Raw genomic sequence first — 14,654 nt, 5'->3', positions numbered from 1 at the left:
TTTGCATATAGCCAGTGTCTAACCCAGGGTGGTGTGGAGTGCAAAAACGATGGATTTAGGCCCAGATCCTTGTACTGGGGTGAATGTATGACATTGTTCTACATTCTGTCCATCAACTGTGTTTTTTGCAATTTTCACCCCGAGTGGCCTGGGTATGCTCAGACGTGAGTCCCAGGCTCTCCACACCACTGGAGTCAAGCTATCCAGGCTGAATGAAGGCTGATAGCCAGAAACCGGTCCTTGGATGCTTGATTCCGGTCTGGGAAAGACATGGCTTGGTAGTTCGGACTGGACTGTTCCCATGAGGCACAGGGTCAGAGCTGATTTGCATATAGCCAGTGTCTAACCCAGGGTGGTGTGGAGTGCAAAAATACGATGGATTTAGGCCCAGATCCTTGTACTGGGGTGAATGTATGACATTGTTCTACATTCTGTCCATCAACTGTGTTTTTTGCAATTTTCACCCCGAGTGGGCTGGGTATGCTCAGACGTGAGTCCCAGGCTCTCCACACCACTGGAGTCAAGCTATCCAGGCTGAATGAAGGCTGATAGCCAGAAACCGGTCCTTGGGTGCTTGATTACGGTCTGGTAAAGACATGGCTTGGTAGTTCGGACTGGACTGTTCCCATGAGGCACAGGGTCAGAGCTGATTTGCATATAGCCAGTGTCTAACCCAGGGTGGTGTGGAGTGCAAAAAAACTATGGATTTAGGCCCAGATCCTTGTACTGGGGTGAATGTATGACATTGTTCTACATTCTGTCCATCAACTGTGTTTTTTGCAATTTTCACCCCGAGTGGGCAGGGTATGCTCAGCCGTGAGTCCCAGGCTCTCCACACCACTGGAGTCAAGCTATCCCGGCTGAATGAAGGCTGATAGCCGGAAACCGGTCCTTGGATGCTTGATTCCGGTCTGGGAAAGACATGGCTTGATAGTTCGGACTGGACTGTTCCCATGAGGCACAGGGTCAGAGCTGATTTGCATATAGCCAGTGTCTAACCCAGGGTGGTGTGGAGTGCAAAAAAACAATGGATTTAGGCCCAGGTCCTTGTACTGGGGTGAATGTATGACATTGTTCTACATTCTGTCCATCAACTGTGTTTTTTGCAATTTTCACAACGAGTGGGCTGGGTATGCTCAGACGTGAGTCCCAGGCTCTCCACACCACTGGAGTCAAGCTATCCAGGCTGAATGAAGTTTGATAGCCAGAAACCGGTCCTTGGATGCTTGATTCCGGTCTGGGAAAGACATGGCTTTGTAGTTCGGACTGGACTGTTCCCATGAGGCACAGGGTCAGAGCTGATTTGCATATAGCCAGTGTCTAACCCAGGGTGGTGTGGAGTGCAAAAACGATGGATTTAGGCCCAGATCCTTGTACTGGGGTGAATGTATGACATTGTTCTACATTCTGTCCATCAACTGTGTTTTTTGCAATTTTCACCCCGAGTGGGCTGGGTATGCTCAGACGTGAGTCCCAGGCTCTCCACACCACTGGAGTCAAGCTATCCAGGCTGAATGAAGGCTGATAGCCAGAAACCGGTCCTTGGATGCTTGATTCCGGTCTGGGAAAGACATGGCTTGGTAGTTCGGACTGGACTGTTCCCATGAGGCACAGGGTCAGAGCTGATTTGCATATAGCCAGTGTCTAACCCAGGGTGGTGTGGAGTGCAAAAAAACGATGGATTTAGGCCCAGATCCTTGTACTGGGGTGAATGTATGACATTGTTCTACATTCTGTCCATCAACTGTGTTTTTTGCAATTTTCACCCCGAGTGTGCTGGGTATGCTCAGACGTGAGTCCCAGGCTCTCCACACCACTGAAGTCAAGCTATCCAGGCTGAATGAAGGCTGATAGCCAGAAACCGGTCCTTGGATGCTTGATTCCGGTCTGGGAAAGACATGGCTTGGTAGTTCGGACTGGACTGTTCCCATGAGGCACAGGGTCAGAGCTGATTTGCATATAGCCAGTGTCTAACCCAGGGTGGCGTGGAGTGCAAAAAAACGATGGATTTAGGCCCAGATCCTTGTACTGGGGTGAATGTATGACATTGTTCTACATTCTGTCCACCAACTGTGTTTTTTGCAATTTTCACCCCGAGTGGGCTGGGTATGCTCAGACGTGAGTCCCAGGCTCTCCACACCACTGGAGTCAAGCTATCCAGGCTGAATGAAGGCTGATAGCCAGAAACCGGTCCTTGGATGCTTGATTCCGGTCTGGGAAAGACATGGCTTGGTAGTTCGGACTGGACTGTTCCCATGAGGCACAGGGTCAGAGCTGATTTGCATATAGCCAGTGTCTAACCCAGGGTGGCGTGGAGTGCAAAAAAACGATGGATTTAGGCCCAGATCCTTGTACTGGGGTGAATGTATGACATTGTTCTACATTCTGTCCACCAACTGTGTTTTTTGCAATTTTCACCCCGAGTGGGCTGGGTATGCTCAGACGTGAGTCCCAGGCTCTCCACACCACTGGAGTCAAGCTATCCAGGCTGAATGAAGGCTGATAGCCAGAAACCGGTCCTTGGGTGCTTGATTACGGTCTGGTAAAGACATGGCTTGGTAGTTCGGACTGGACTGTTCCCATGAGGCACAGGGTCAGAGCTGATTTGCATATAGCCAGTGTCTAACCCAGGGTGGTGTGGAGTGCAAAAAAACGATGGATTTAGGCCCAGGTCCTTGTACTGGGGTGAATGTATGACATTGTTCTACATTCTGTCCATCAACTGTGTTTTTTGCAATTTTCACAACGAGTGGGCTGGGTATGCTCAGACGTGAGTCCCAGGCTCTCCACACCACTGGAGTCAAGCTATCCAGGCTGAATGAAGTTTGATAGCCAGAAACCGGTCCTTGGATGCTTGATTCCGGTCTGGGAAAGACATGGCTTTGTAGTTCGGACTGGACTGTTCCCATGAGGCACAGGGTCAGAGCTGATTTGCATATAGCCAGTGTCTAACCCAGGGTGGTGTGGAGTGCAAAAACGATGGATTTAGGCCCAGATCCTTGTACTGGGGTGAATGTATGACATTGTTCTACATTCTGTCCATCAACTGTGTTTTTTGCAATTTTCACCCCGAGTGGCCTGGGTATGCTCAGACGTGAGTCCCAGGCTCTCCACACCACTGGAGTCAAGCTATCCAGGCTGAATGAAGGCTGATAGCCAGAAACCGGTCCTTGGATGCTTGATTCCGGTCTGGGAAAGACATGGCTTGGTAGTTCGGACTGGACTGTTCCCATGAGGCACAGGGTCAGAGCTGATTTGCATATAGCCAGTGTCTAACCCAGGGTGGTGTGGAGTGCAAAAATACGATGGATTTAGGCCCAGATCCTTGTACTGGGGTGAATGTATGACATTGTTCTACATTCTGTCCATCAACTGTGTTTTTTGCAATTTTCACCCCGAGTGGGCTGGGTATGCTCAGACGTGAGTCCCAGGCTCTCCACACCACTGGAGTCAAGCTATCCAGGCTGAATGAAGGCTGATAGCCAGAAACCGGTCCTTGGGTGCTTGATTACGGTCTGGTAAAGACATGGCTTGGTAGTTCGGACTGGACTGTTCCCATGAGGCACAGGGTCAGAGCTGATTTGCATATAGCCAGTGTCTAACCCAGGGTGGTGTGGAGTGCAAAAAAACTATGGATTTAGGCCCAGATCCTTGTACTGGGGTGAATGTATGACATTGTTCTACATTCTGTCCATCAACTGTGTTTTTTGCAATTTTCACCCCGAGTGGGCAGGGTATGCTCAGCCGTGAGTCCCAGGCTCTCCACACCACTGGAGTCAAGCTATCCCGGCTGAATGAAGGCTGATAGCCGGAAACCGGTCCTTGGATGCTTGATTCCGGTCTGGGAAAGACATGGCTTGATAGTTCGGACTGGACTGTTCCCATGAGGCACAGGGTCAGAGCTGATTTGCATATAGCCAGTGTCTAACCCAGGGTGGTGTGGAGTGCAAAAAAACAATGGATTTAGGCCCAGGTCCTTGTACTGGGGTGAATGTATGACATTGTTCTACATTCTGTCCATCAACTGTGTTTTTTGCAATTTTCACAACGAGTGGGCTGGGTATGCTCAGACGTGAGTCCCAGGCTCTCCACACCACTGGAGTCAAGCTATCCAGGCTGAATGAAGTTTGATAGCCAGAAACCGGTCCTTGGATGCTTGATTCCGGTCTGGGAAAGACATGGCTTTGTAGTTCGGACTGGACTGTTCCCATGAGGCACAGGGTCAGAGCTGATTTGCATATAGCCAGTGTCTAACCCAGGGTGGTGTGGAGTGCAAAAACGATGGATTTAGGCCCAGATCCTTGTACTGGGGTGAATGTATGACATTGTTCTACATTCTGTCCATCAACTGTGTTTTTTGCAATTTTCACCCCGAGTGGGCTGGGTATGCTCAGACGTGAGTCCCAGGCTCTCCACACCACTGGAGTCAAGCAATCCAGGCTGAATGAAGGCTGATAGCCAGAAACCGGTCCTTGGATGCTTGATTCCGGTCTGGGAAAGACATGGCTTGGTAGTTCGGACTGGACTGTTCCCATGAGGCACAGGGTCAGAGCTGATTTGCATATAGCCAGTGTCTAACCCAGGGTGGTGTGGAGTGCAAAAAAACGATGGATTTAGGCCCAGATCCTTGTACTGGGGTGAATGTATGACATTGTTCTACATTCTGTCCATCAACTGTGTTTTTTGCAATTTTCACCCCGAGTGTGCTGGGTATGCTCAGACGTGAGTCCCAGGCTCTCCACACCACTGAAGTCAAGCTATCCAGGCTGAATGAAGGCTGATAGCCAGAAACCGGTCCTTGGATGCTTGATTCCGGTCTGGGAAAGACATGGCTTGGTAGTTCGGACTGGACTGTTCCCATGAGGCACAGGGTCAGAGCTGATTTGCATATAGCCAGTGTCTAACCCAGGGTGGCGTGGAGTGCAAAAAAACGATGGATTTAGGCCCAGATCCTTGTACTGGGGTGAATGTATGACATTGTTCTACATTCTGTCCACCAACTGTGTTTTTTGCAATTTTCACCCCGAGTGGGCTGGGTATGCTCAGACGTGAGTCCCAGGCTCTCCACACCACTGGAGTCAAGCTATCCAGGCTGAATGAAGGCTGATAGCCAGAAACCGGTCCTTGGATGCTTGATTCCGGTCTGGGAAAGACATGGCTTGGTAGTTCGGACTGGACTGTTCCCATGAGGCACAGGGTCAGAGCTGATTTGCATATAGCCAGTGTCTAACCCAGGGTGGCGTGGAGTGCAAAAAACGATGGATTTAGGCCCATATCCTTGTACTGGGGTGAATGTATGACATTGTTCTACATTCTGTCCATCAACTGTGTTTTTTGCAATTTTCACCCCGAGTGGGCTGGGTATGCTCAGACGTGAGTCCCAGGCTCTCCACACCACTGGAGTCAAGCTATCCAGGCTGAATGAAGGCTGATAGCCAGAAACCGGTCCTTGGATACTTGATTCCGGTCTGGGAAAGACATGGCTTGGTAGTTCGGACTGGACTGTTCCCATGAGGCACAGGGTCAGAGCTGATTTGCATATAGCCAGTGTCTAACCCAGGGTGGTGTGGAGTGCAAAAAAACGATGGATTTAGGCCCAGATCCTTGTACTGGGGTGAATGTATGACATTGTTCTACATTCTGTCCATCAACTGTGTTTTTTGCAATTTTCACCCCGAGTGGGCTGGGTATGCTCAGACGTGAGTCCCAGGCTCTCCACACCACTGGAGTCAAGCTATCCAGGCTGAATGAAGGCTGATAGCCAGAAACCGGTCCTTGGATGCTTGATTCCGGTCTGGGAAAGACATGGCTTGGTAATTCGGACTGGACTGTTCCCATGAGGCACAGGGTCAGAGCTGATTTGCATATAGCCAGTGTCTAACCCAGGGTGGTGTGGAGTGCAAAAAACGATGGAATTAGGCCCAGAACCTTGTACTGGGGTGAATGTATGACGTTGTTCTACATTCTGTCCATCAACTGTGTTTTTTGCAATTTTCACCCCGAGTGGGCTGGGTATGCTCAGGCGTGAGTGCCAGGCTCTCCACACCACTGGAGTCAAGCTATCCAGGCTGAATGAAGGCTGATAGCCAGAAACCGGTCCTTGGATGCTTGATTCCGGTCTGGGAAAGACTTGGCTTGGTAGTTCGGACTGGACTGTTCCCATGAGGCACAGGGTCAGAGCTGATTTGCATATAGCCAGTGTCTAACCCAGGGTGGCGTGGAGTGCAAAAAAACGATGGATTTAGGCCCAGATCCTTGTACTGGGGTGAATGTATGACATTGTTCTGCATTCTGTCCATCAACTGTGTTTTTTGGAATTTTCACCCCGAGTGGGCTGGGTATGCTCAGACGTGAGAGTCCCAGGCTCTCCACACCACTGGAGTCAAGCTATCCAGGCTGAATGAAGGCTGATAGCCAGAAACCGGTCCTTGGATGCTTGATTCCGGTCTGGGAAAGACATGGCTTTGTAGTTCGGACTGGACTGTTCCCATGAGGCACAGGGTCAGAGCTGATTTGCATATAGCCAGTGTCTAACCCAGGGTGGTGTGGAGTGCAAAAACGATGGATTTAGGCCCAGATCCTTGTACTGGGGTGAATGTATGACATTGTTCTACATTCTGTCCATCAACTGTGTTTTTTGCAATTTTCACCCCGAGTGGGCTGGGTATGCTCAGACGTGAGTCCCAGGCTCTCCACACCACTGGAGTCAAGCTATCCAGGCTGAATGAAGGCTGATAGCCAGAAACCGGTCCTTGGATGCTTGATTCCGGTCTGGGAAAGACATGGCTTGGTAGTTCGGACTGGACTGTTCCCATGAGGCACAGGGTCAGAGCTGATTTGCATATAGCCAGTGTCTAACCCAGGGTGGTGTGGAGTGCAAAAAAACGATGGATTTAGGCCCAGATCCTTGTACTGGGGTGAATGTATGACATTGTTCTACATTCTGTCCATCAACTGTGTTTTTTGCAATTTTCACCCCGAGTGTGCTGGGTATGCTCAGACGTGAGTCCCAGGCTCTCCACACCACTGAAGTCAAGCTATCCAGGCTGAATGAAGGCTGATAGCCAGAAACCGGTCCTTGGATGCTTGATTCCGGTCTGGGAAAGACATGGCTTGGTAGTTCGGACTGGACTGTTCCCATGAGGCACAGGGTCAGAGCTGATTTGCATATAGCCAGTGTCTAACCCAGGGTGGCGTGGAGTGCAAAAAAACGATGGATTTAGGCCCAGATCCTTGTACTGGGGTGAATGTATGACATTGTTCTACATTCTGTCCACCAACTGTGTTTTTTGCAATTTTCACCCCGAGTGGGCTGGGTATGCTCAGACGTGAGTCCCAGGCTCTCCACACCACTGGAGTCAAGCTATCCAGGCTGAATGAAGGCTGATAGCCAGAAACCGGTCCTTGGATGCTTGATTCCGGTCTGGGAAAGACATGGCTTGGTAGTTCGGACTGGACTGTTCCCATGAGGCACAGGGTCAGAGCTGATTTGCATATAGCCAGTGTCTAACCCAGGGTGGCGTGGAGTGCAAAAAACGATGGATTTAGGCCCATATCCTTGTACTGGGGTGAATGTATGACATTGTTCTACATTCTGTCCATCAACTGTGTTTTTTGCAATTTTCACCCCGAGTGGGCTGGGTATGCTCAGACGTGAGTCCCAGGCTCTCCACACCACTGGAGTCAAGCTATCCAGGCTGAATGAAGGCTGATAGCCAGAAACCGGTCCTTGGATACTTGATTCCGGTCTGGGAAAGACATGGCTTGGTAGTTCGGACTGGACTGTTCCCATGAGGCACAGGGTCAGAGCTGATTTGCATATAGCCAGTGTCTAACCCAGGGTGGTGTGGAGTGCAAAAAAACGATGGATTTAGGCCCAGATCCTTGTACTGGGGTGAATGTATGACATTGTTCTACATTCTGTCCATCAACTGTGTTTTTTGCAATTTTCACCCCGAGTGGGCTGGGTATGCTCAGACGTGAGTCCCAGGCTCTCCACACCACTGGAGTCAAGCTATCCAGGCTGAATGAAGGCTGAAAGCCAGAAACCGGTCCTTGGATGCTTGATTCCGGTCTGGGAAAGACATGGCTTGGTAATTCGGACTGGACTGTTCCCATGAGGCACAGGGTCAGAGCTGATTTGCATATAGCCAGTGTCTAACCCAGGGTGGTGTGGAGTGCAAAAAACGATGGAATTAGGCCCAGAACCTTGTACTGGGGTGAATGTATGACGTTGTTCTACATTCTGTCCATCAACTGTGTTTTTTGCAATTTTCACCCCGAGTGGGCTGGGTATGCTCAGGCGTGAGTGCCAGGCTCTCCACACCACTGGAGTCAAGCTATCCAGGCTGAATGAAGGCTGATAGCCAGAAACCGGTCCTTGGATGCTTGATTCCGGTCTGGGAAAGACTTGGCTTGGTAGTTCGGACTGGACTGTTCCCATGAGGCACAGGGTCAGAGCTGATTTGCATATAGCCAGTGTCTAACCCAGGGTGGCGTGGAGTGCAAAAAAACGATGGATTTAGGCCCAGATCCTTGTACTGGGGTGAATGTATGACATTGTTCTGCATTCTGTCCATCAACTGTGTTTTTTGCAATTTTCACCCCGAGTGGGCTGGGTATGCTCAGACGTGAGAGTCCCAGGCTCTCCACACCACTGGAGTCAAGCTATCCAGGCTGAATGAAGGCTGATAGCCAGAAACCGGTCCTTGGATGCTTGATTCCGGTCTGGGAAAGACATGGCTTTGTAGTTCGGACTGGACTGTTCCCATGAGGCACAGGGTCAGAGCTGATTTGCATATAGCCAGTGTCTAACCCAGGGTGGTGTGGAGTGCAAAAACGATGGATTTAGGCCCAGATCCTTGTACTGGGGTGAATGTATGACATTGTTCTACATTCTGTCCATCAACTGTGTTTTTTGCAATTTTCACCCCGAGTGGGCTGGGTATGCTCAGACGTGAGTCCCAGGCTCTCCACACCACTGGAGTCAAGCTATCCAGGCTGAATGAAGGCTGATAGCCAGAAACCGGTCCTTGGATGCTTGATTCCGGCCTGGGAAAGACATGGCTTGGTAGTTCGGACTGGACTGTTCCCATGAGGCACAGGGTCAGAGCTGATTTGCATATAGCCAGTGTCTAACCCAGGGTGGTGTGGAGTGCAAAAAAACGATGGATTTAGGCCCAGATCCTTGTACTGGGGTGAATGTATGACATTGTTCTACATTCTGTCCATCAATTGTGTTTTTTGCAATTTTCACCCCAAGTGGGCTGGGTATGCTCAGACGTGAGTCCCAAGGATCTCCACACCACTGGAGTCAAGCTATCCAGGCTGAATGAAGGCTGGTAGCCAGAAACCGGTCCTTGGATGCTTGATTCCGGTCTGGGAAAGACATGGCTTGGTAGTTCGGACTGGACTGTTCCCATGAGGCACAGGGTCAGAGCTGATTTGCATATAGCCAGTGTCTAACCCAGGGTGGTGTGGAGTGCAAAAAAATGATGGATTTAGGCCCAGATCCTTGTACTGGGGTGAATGTATGACATTGTTCTACATTCTGTCCATCAACTGTGTTTTTTGCAATTTTCACCCCGAGTGGGCTGGGTATGCTCAGACGTGAGTCCCAGGCTCTCCACACCACTGGAGTCAAGCTATCCAGGCTGAATGAAGGCTGATAGCCAGAAACCGGTCCTTGGATGCTTGATTCCGGTCTGGGAAAGACATGGCTTGGTAGTTCGGACTGGACTGTTCCCATGAGGCACAGGGTCAGAGCTGATTTGCATATAGCCAGTGTCTAACCCAGGGTGGTGTGGAGTGCAAAAAAACGATGGATTTAGGCCCAGATCCTTGTACTGGGGTGAATGTATGACATTGTTCTACATTCTGTCCATCAACTGTGTTTTTTGCAATTTTCACCCCGAGTGGGCAGGGTATGCTCAGCCGTGAGTCCCAGGCTCTCCACACCACTGGAGTCAAGCTATCCAGGCTGAATGAAGGCTGATAGCCGGAAACCGGTCCTTGGATGCTTGATTCCGGTCTGGGAAAGACATGGCTTGGTAGTTCGGACTGGACTGTTCCCATGAGGCACAGAGTCAGAGCTGATTTGCATATAGCCAGTGTCTAACCCAGGGTGGTGTGGAGTGCAAAAAAACGATGGATTTAGGCCCAGGTCCTTGTACTGGGGTGAATGTATGACATTGTTCTACATTCTGTCCATCAACTGTGTTTTTTGCAATTTTCACAACGAGTGGGCTGGGTATGCTCAGACGTGAGTCCCAGGATCTCCACACCACTGGAGTCAAGCTATCCAGGCTGAATGAAGTTTGATAGCCAGAAACCGGTCCTTGGATGCTTGATTCCGGTCTGGGAAAGACATGGCTTTGTAGTTCGGACTGGACTGTTCCCATGAGGCACAGGGTCAGAGCTGATTTGCATATAGCCAGTGTCTAACCCAGGGTGGTGTGGAGTGCAAAAACGATGGATTTAGGCCCAGATCCTTGTACTGGGGTGAATGTATGACATTGTTCTACATTCTGTCCATCAACTGTGTTTTTTGCAATTTTCACCCCGAGTGGGCTGGGTATGCTCAGACGTGAGTCCCAGGCTCTCCACACCACTGGAGTCAAGCTATCCAGGCTGAATGAAGGCTGATAGCCAGAAACCGGTCCTTGGATGCTTGATTCCGGTCTGGGAAAGACATGGCTTGGTAGTTCGGACTGGACTGTTCCCATGAGGCACAGGGTCAGAGCTGATTTGCATATAGCCAGTGTCTAACCCAGGGTGGTGTGGAGTGCAAAAAAACGATGGATTTAGGCCCAGATCCTTGTACTGGGGTGCATGTATGACATTGTTCTACATTCTGTCCATCAACTGTGTTTTTTGCAATTTTCACCCCGAGTGCGCTGGGTATGCTCAGACGTGAGTCCCAGGCTCTCCACACCACTGAAGTCAAGCTATCCAGGCTGAATGAAGGCTGATAGCCAGAAACCGGTCCTTGGATGCTTGATTCCGGTCTGGGAAAGACATGGCTTGGTAGTTCGGACTGGACTGTTCCCATGAGGCACAGGGTCAGAGCTGATTTGCATATAGCCAGTGTCTAACCCAGGGTGGCGTGGAGTGCAAAAAAACGATGGATTTAGGCCCAGATCCTTGTACTGGGGTGAATGTATGACATTGTTCTACATTCTGTCCACCAACTGTGTTTTTTGCAATTTTCACCCCGAGTGGGCTGGGTATGCTCAGACGTGAGTGCCAGGCTCTCCACACCACTGGAGTCAAGCTATCCAGGCTGAATGAAGGCTGATAGCCATAAACCGGTCCTTGGATGCTTGATTCCGGTCTGGGAAAGACTTGGCTTGGTAGTTCGGACTGGACTGTTCCCATGAGGCACAGGGTCAGAGCTGATTTGCATATAGCCAGTGTCTAACCCAGGGTGGCGTGGAGTGCAAAAAAACGATGGATTTAGGCCCAGATCCTTGTACTGGGGTGAATGTATGACATTGTTCTGCATTCTGTCCATCAACTGTGTTTTTTGCAATTTTCACCCCGAGTGGGCTGGGTATGTTCAGACGTGAGTCCCAGGCTCTCCACACCACTGGAGTCAAGCTATCCAGGCTGAATGAAGGCTGATAGCCAGAAACCGGTCCTTGGATGCTTGATTCCGGTCTGGGAAAGACATGGCTTGGTAGTTCGGACTGGACTGTTCGCATGAGGCACAGGGTCAGAGCTGATTTGCATATAGCCAGTGTCTAACCCAGGGTGGTGTGGAGTGCAAAAATACGATGGATTTAGGCCCAGATCCTTGTACTGGGGTGAATGTATGACATTGTTCTACATTCTGTCCATCAACTGTGTTTTTTGCAATTTTCACCCCGAGTGGGCTGGGTATGCTCAGACGTGAGTCCCAGGCTCTCCACACCACTGGAGTCAAGCTATCCAGGCTGAATGAAGGCTGATAGCCAGAAACCGGTCCTTGGATGCTTGATTACGGTCTGGTAAAGACATGGCTTGGTAGTTCGGACTGGACTGTTCCCATGAGGCACAGGGTCAGAGCTGATTTGCATATAGCCAGTGTCTAACCCAGGGTGGTGTGGAGTGCAAAAAAACTATGGATTTAGGCCCAGATCCTTGTACTGGGGTGAATGTATGACATTGTTCTACATTCTGTCCATCAACTGTGTTTTTTGCAATTTTCACCCCGAGTGGGCAGGGTATGCTCAGCCGTGAGTCCCAGGCTCTCCACACCACTGGAGTCAAGCTATCCAGGCTGAATGAAGGCTGATAGCCGGAAACCGGTCCTTGGATGCTTGATTCCGGTCTGGGAAAGACATGGCTTGATAGTTCGGACTGGACTGTTCCCATGAGGCACAGGGTCAGAGCTGATTTGCATATAGCCAGTGTCTAACCCAGGGTGGTGTGGAGTGCAAAAAAACGATGGATTTAGGCCCAGGTCCTTGTACTGGGGTGAATGTATGACATTGTTCTACATTCTGTCCATCAACTGTGTTTTTTGCAATTTTCACAACGAGTGGGCTGGGTATGCTCAGACGTGAGTCCCAGGCTCTCCACACCACTGGAGTCAAGCTATCCAGGCTGAATGAAGTTTGATAGCCAGAAACCGGTCCTTGGATGCTTGATTCCGGTCTGGGAAAGACATGGCTTTGTAGTTCGGACTGGACTGTTCCCATGAGGCACAGGGTCAGAGCTGATTTGCATATAGCCAGTGTCTAACCCAGGGTGGTGTGGAGTGCAAAAACGATGGATTTAGGCCCAGATCCTTGTACTGGGGTGAATGTATGACATTGTTCTACATTCTGTCCATCAACTGTGTTTTTTGCAATTTTCACCCCGAGTGGCCTGGGTATGCTCAGACGTGAGTCCCAGGCTCTCCACACCACTGGAGTCAAGCTATCCAGGCTGAATGAAGGCTGATAGCCAGAAACCGGTCCTTGGATGCTTGATTCCGGTCTGGGAAAGACATGGCTTGGTAGTTCGGACTGGACTGTTCCCATGAGGCACAGGGTCAGAGCTGATTTGCATATAGCCAGTGTCTAACCCAGGGTGGTGTGGAGTGCAAAAATACGATGGATTTAGGCCCAGATCCTTGTACTGGGGTGAATGTATTACATTGTTCTACATTCTGTCCATCAACTGTGTTTTTTGCAATTTTCACCCCGAGTGGGCTGGGTATGCTCAGACGTGAGTCCCAGGCTCTCCACACCACTGGAGTCAAGCTATCCAGGCTGAATGAAGGCTGATAGCCAGAAACCGGTCCTTGGGTGCTTGATTACGGTCTGGTAAAGACATGGCTTGGTAGTTCGGACTGGACTGTTCCCATGAGGCACAGGGTCAGAGCTGATTTGCATATAGCCAGTGTCTAACCCAGGGTGGTGTGGAGTGCAAAAAAACTATGGATTTAGGCCCAGATCCTTGTACTGGGGTGAATGTATGACATTGTTCTACATTCTGTCCATCAACTGTGTTTTTTGCAATTTTCACCCCGAGTGGGCAGGGTATGCTCAGCCGTGAGTCCCAGGCTCTCCACACCACTGGAGTCAAGCTATCCCGGCTGAATGAAGGCTGATAGCCGGAAACCGGTCCTTGGATGCTTGATTCCGGTCTGGGAAAGACATGGCTTGATAGTTCGGACTGGACTGTTCCCATGAGGCACAGGGTCAGAGCTGATTTGCATATAGCCAGTGTCTAACCCAGGGTGGTGTGGAGTGCAAAAAAACAATGGATTTAGGCCCAGGTCCTTGTACTGGGGTGAATGTATGACATTGTTCTACATTCTGTCCATCAACTGTGTTTTTTGCAATTTTCACAACGAGTGGGCTGGGTATGCTCAGACGTGAGTCCCAGGCTCTCCACACCACTGGAGTCAAGCTATCCAGGCTGAATGAAGTTTGATAGCCAGAAACCGGTCCTTGGATGCTTGATTCCGGTCTGGGAAAGACATGGCTTTGTAGTTCGGACTGGACTGTTCCCATGAGGCACAGGGTCAGAGCTGATTTGCATATAGCCAGTGTCTAACCCAGGGTGGTGTGGAGTGCAAAAACGATGGATTTAGGCCCAGATCCTTGTACTGGGGTGAATGTATGACATTGTTCTACATTCTGTCCATCAACTGTGTTTTTTGCAATTTTCACCCCGAGTGGGCTGGGTATGCTCAGACGTGAGTCCCAGGCTCTCCACACCACTGGAGTCAAGCTATCCAGGCTGAATGAAGGCTGATAGCCAGAAACCGGTCCTTGGATGCTTGATTCCGGTCTGGGAAAGACATGGCTTGGTAGTTCGGACTGGACTGTTCCCATGAGGCACAGGGTCAGAGCTGATTTGCATATAGCCAGTGTCTAACCCAGGGTGGTGTGGAGTGCAAAAAAACGATGGATTTAGGCCCAGATCCTTGTACTGGGGTGAATGTATGACATTGTTCTACATTCTGTCCATCAACTGTGTTTTTTGCAATTTTCACCCCGAGTGTGCTGGGTATGCTCAGACGTGAGTCCCAGGCTCTCCACACCACTGAAGTCAAGCTATCCAGGCTGAATGAAGGCTGATAGCCAGAAACCGGTCCTTGGATGCTTGATTCCGGTCTGGGAAAGACATGGCTTGGTAGTTCGGACTGGACTGTTCCCATGAGGCACAGGGTCAGAGCTGAT

The sequence above is a fragment of the Lissotriton helveticus genome, chromosome 5_1, assembly GCF_964261635.1.
Source record: "Lissotriton helveticus chromosome 5_1, aLisHel1.1, whole genome shotgun sequence".
Lineage (NCBI taxonomy): Eukaryota > Metazoa > Chordata > Amphibia > Caudata > Salamandridae > Lissotriton > Lissotriton helveticus.
This window is presented reverse-complemented; position numbering follows the sequence as displayed.